Below are 5,129 nucleotides of genomic sequence, written 5' to 3'. Positions count from 1 at the left end.
GGAGGACCAGCAGTGGGGTGAGATTGTTTTTTAATGGGGGAATTGTACTGCGAATTAGTTAAAAATTTTTTTTTACTAATATGCAGTACTATATTGCGACTTACTTTAACGGCTAACTTTCCGTTAAAGTAATTCGCAGTATAGTACTGCGAATTAGGTAGTTACGTAACTTTTTTTTTTTAGTAGTAAAAACGTGTTTTTTGTCCAAAAAATTATTAGAAAAGTTTCGGACTCACATGTTCTGTCCCATTGGTGTGTGTGTGCGCGCATATAATATATGTATGTATCGCCTTTATCTGAAAAGGTAAATTGGATTAGATTTGATAATTAGTAGATGTATATTATAACTAAAGAAGTAAACAACTTAAACAGTATTTAGTGCTTGTGACTTAATCCGACTCCAAAACTTGCATGTTGATTATTGATGACTGAGTGTGATTTTAATGTCATTTGATATGGCGTTACTTATGGTACATTCCCACATACCATTTTGAGGAAATTGGAGAAAATAAAATTTGAGACGATCCGGATCCGTTTCTAATGCCGTCCTATTACTTATTTGCTTGTCCTTGTCCTTGTCCTTTTGGAATTTTAATAATATGAACCAATATTTTGATATAAAATTGGACTCATAGCTCCACTAGTTGTCCATTCCGATATAAATTATCTTGCATATGCCTTCTCCAAAATTTAATATCCTAATCAAGATTTGATAGTTTATTCCATTGGAAAAAAAAGTTAAAGATATTTTCCATCAATCTTACCTTAAAGGTATGTTATTATAACCAAAAGATCCGCATCAAACCTCTTCCCTGTAGCAGCCACTATTTATCCGTAAAATGATACAATTAAATTTATATGTAGTTTATAGACAAGTAAATCGATTTGATCCTAAAATGATAAATGAATTAGACAAAAATGTAAGGCTTAGCATTAAAATCGAGATAAGACGGTAGAGATCTTGAGCCCGGGAACAGAGGTTCCGAAGGAAGTAAGAACAATATAAATAAGCAAGAAAGTAAAATGTTATTGAGCTTTCAACAAAGTTTAGTGTATGCTTGTGAGAAAATTCGTGTCCTTACAATGATGGTAGAGCTCACTATTTATAGTTGCACCTAGGGAACAAAGTCCTAGGATCAAGCTCCTCTTAAATGACAATTATGAGGGTCATTGAAGAATGTGTAACGGTAGGCACTGAAGGCTATATTCTTTGTAACGGACCATGCATTTAATGCTATAGAATATTCTTTATTGAATGCTACCGGGTGGCAGACATTTATTTTGCCTTTATAAATGTCATTCTCTCCGGTAACAAACGAGATCGTTGCCTTCGGGCCCGACTATCTTCCGTCTTCGGCTCCACATGTCGCTTTCTCATGCGATCATTAAATATGAGCATATTTTACTCTATACAGATAGTCACCTTACTTTCCGGTGGCATAACTTTGTATCACCGGGAAGTTGATAGAGATACCCTTTTAGTGGGAAATCTCTGACCCCCTCTGAGAAGTTTCTGACGGTTGATTGCCTGTTATTGAGGTAATTATGGACTCGATTTTAACCGCATATTCCTTTACTTATACGCATCAAGCTTCTTTATTCATACTTCATAATTCTCCAATCTTTCTCAAACTCTTTTTACTCAACTCGTACTTTGTCTTCGACCTTTCTCTAACCTTCTTTTTCAGAGAAACCCTTCCTTCTTTTTTGATAAAAATGGCTTCTTCTTTCAGAAACCCTAGTTCTTCCAAAAATAAAGGTAAAGTTGATGATGCTGCTCCGTGTACGTTGAGCACCATCATCCTAAGAAGTCTTATCACAACTAAAGGCTTCAAAGAGTAGTATCCTTCCGCTAACCCTCGTACATAGGCCATTGGCGTTTACTCTTCTTCCATCTGTCCTTCCAGTATTGCTGTTTTGAAGGAAGACTGTCATTGCCAAGATTTAGACAATATCGCTCTTGATCTGGTGGAGCGGGTAACCTTACCCAAGAAGGGTTTCACATATTATTATATGTATCCTTTCACTTTGGGGCCGTTTTCTTTAAGCGGAGAGCTTGACTCTATTATTGTGGAGTTTTGTATCTGTTACCGGGTATGCCCGACACAAGTAAGTCCTTGTGTGTGGAGTATTATTGCTTGTCTTCGGCGTCTATGCCAGGAGACGGGAGAGGAGATAACCCTAGCTCAATTAATGAACCTTTATTTCCCCAATATTTTTTTGCGGGGGAATGATAAATTTCAGCAAACGTGGCCACCATGCTCTACTAACCAGCATGGATAATGACAACGAACGTAGGTGGATGGAACGGTTGGTTGCATTTGCCACCAGGGACATCATTCCGTCCACGGCTCCATCCTTTACGAAATTATAGAACCGTAATCGTAAGTTCATCGTTTGTCTCTTCTTCTAGTTAAAGATCACCCCATGCCGTTACTGATTCCTCTTCTTTCACTTATTTCAGCAACTCGGTGGACACCATCTAGGGTTAAAGGCTTGGACCAGTAGGTCCAGAAAATCTTGGATGTCACAACGCCCGAGACCTGCTTGTGAAAACAACTAGTCCTTAAATATGGGTGGAAGGCCAAAAATCATGGTAAGCCGAACTCGTCTTGTTTTTACCTTTCGTATAAGGAAGTTGATTAACCTTTCTCTCCTATAGAATTCAAGTCTACCCTAGGGCTCAGTTGTCGTACCCGAGGAGAATGTTTTGGCTAATCCTACTGATGCGGCGAGGCTGCTGCATGAGGGTTTTACCCGAACAGGTGTCTCCGGACCTGCTTATGGTGCAAGTGCTTCTTCTCGAATTCCCCGACCGGAGAACAAGCAAAAAAAGGAGACGTTCTTCCGCGATCGAGGGAAGAAATAAAAAGGCAAGGAGTGTCACGCCCGAGTCATCTTCAAATGTTGTGGTGTTAAGTGCCATGCCCGAGCTGGCCATAGATACCGTGGTGATTGACGACGATGGAGAAGCTAGTGATGAGGGAGCTTCTCTACATAGAAAGTGACGACCTTCATCAGCTCAACATGGTGAGTTAGTTACATAAATCGAGAATTTACCAGCATCCATATACATGACATTTGTTTACAAGCCTCTAAGAGTACATAAACGTTATAAAAGTCGGGACAGGGCCCCGCCATACCAATCAATACATGTCCAAAGAAATTTTACTAAATAGGTAACTCCGGAGCAAGTAGAGTACACCAACACCTTCTGCCGAGTTGATAGCCTACTAGGAGAACTGTCAACCTATCTATCGGGACCTGCGGGCCTGGAACGTAGCTTCCCTAGGCAAAAAGGACATCATTACGAATAAAGTACTGAGTATGTAAGGCAGGAAAGCATAAATAAGAACAGTAATGTAAAGAGAGATATAGAAGATACAACCTGTAACATATGAGTGCCTTTGAGGGCGATTGACATGAAATGCATATATATATACTTTTAAAACATACGCCTCTGTGGTCATTATCATCATCATATCGTATCCGACCTCGAAGAGGACTAGGTAAAAGCGTACCCGCCATCATAAGGCTCGGTAGAATTATACCCGGCCACGTGGAGCTCGATAAAACCCAACTGATTAGTGGATGCACAGTAGGTGCCTTACTCGGCTGACTATAGTGCGGCTCGGTAGAGTAAAATAGATACATATATATAATAAATGTTTGACTCATGGAATCACGTTCTAAACCTTTCGGAGTGACGTAAGGTCGTCGTATCTTCGATTAACATTATGGACATCCACACTATCAATATGAACCTCAATGGGATTCAAGGATCATACATACTTATTTAGAATAACTTTATAGGAAAGAACAACATGAACAACCTTAGTTGCTAGGAGTAGATCCGTTATGAAATAGCGTATCGTTTACGTTCATTTCACTTTAGATCATGCCAAAAGAAAGAAAGAAGTACCTTAACATACCTTTACGATCTCTTCCTTATTCCTCCACCAAGCTCAACAACACAACTTCATGTATCTACAACAAGTGAAATAATATTTTCGTCAACATAAAATGTCATACCATCGTATTTGAGTAGTCGTATAGCTTACAGAAAATCGGGCAACAACTCCCCTGTTACGAGGGACTCATCCAATACCATATACAACAATAACAACAAAAACCAGAGCAATACAATAAGAACAACATCAGCAACACGGTACCGAATATTTTCTTAACAAGTCATCAGAATATCATGACGAGCGACAAGATCGGATTGAATCCCTTTAGCGCCCTTCAACCCCATTATCATACATTAGTTAACTTAACAACATGTCCAGCATGATACCAAGCACAATCGGAGGACTTCTAGCTTCTATTAATCACCTAATTCACACTCAAACAGCCTAACAATCAAATAACAACGACAAATACAACTTTCAATTGTTATGTTATCCTTTATCTTCTTATTCACAATACCAACAGCAAGTTCGACATGTAGACAGTATATTCATAAATAAAACAACATAAACAAGTCATTTTTCTAAGGTTTCCAACCATTTAGAGTTCATGGAAACAACTTTTCCAGAATAATCCATTAAGAACAATAACATCTCAAACTATTTCAAGTCTCCTCTTGTAGTATCTTGCTCAAATAATGCAACCAACATACAAACAACTTAAAGTACATATAGTAGAGTATTATACATACCTAAACCAGCATCAGCTACTTGGAATTTCAGCCAAACCCTGCTCACATCAACCCTCAATGACAACACAACCTCAAAGAGGTGTTGTTCTTTACTAGAGCTAACTTTTGATGTTGAAATACGGTGTAATTCATTTTCAAGACTTGAAATAACCTAGGGTTGATATGAAAATCTTGGGAGATTATTTTACAGAACTTAAACCACTTAAAACAACCCCCCCCCCACATGAGCTGGAACCACACCAAAATCAGCAACCACAAGAAGAACAAGAAACTCACTAGCGCCACGGGATTCCCGACACTTGATTTGTGTTGTTTGTCCTTTGTTTGGGTCTTGTGTCATGAGAAAACCTTGAGAGAAGGTTTTTTGGTGTATGGGGTCTGAATAGAATGAAATTAATGAGTGAAAACGGGCTATATTCATCACATATATATCATGATATCTCAACCGCCTAAGTGGTCCCATAGGGAG

Source organism: Nicotiana attenuata, chromosome 4 (genome assembly GCF_001879085.1).
Source record: "Nicotiana attenuata strain UT chromosome 4, NIATTr2, whole genome shotgun sequence".
In the NCBI taxonomy this organism is placed as follows: Eukaryota; Viridiplantae; Streptophyta; class Magnoliopsida; order Solanales; family Solanaceae; genus Nicotiana; species Nicotiana attenuata.
This window is presented reverse-complemented; position numbering follows the sequence as displayed.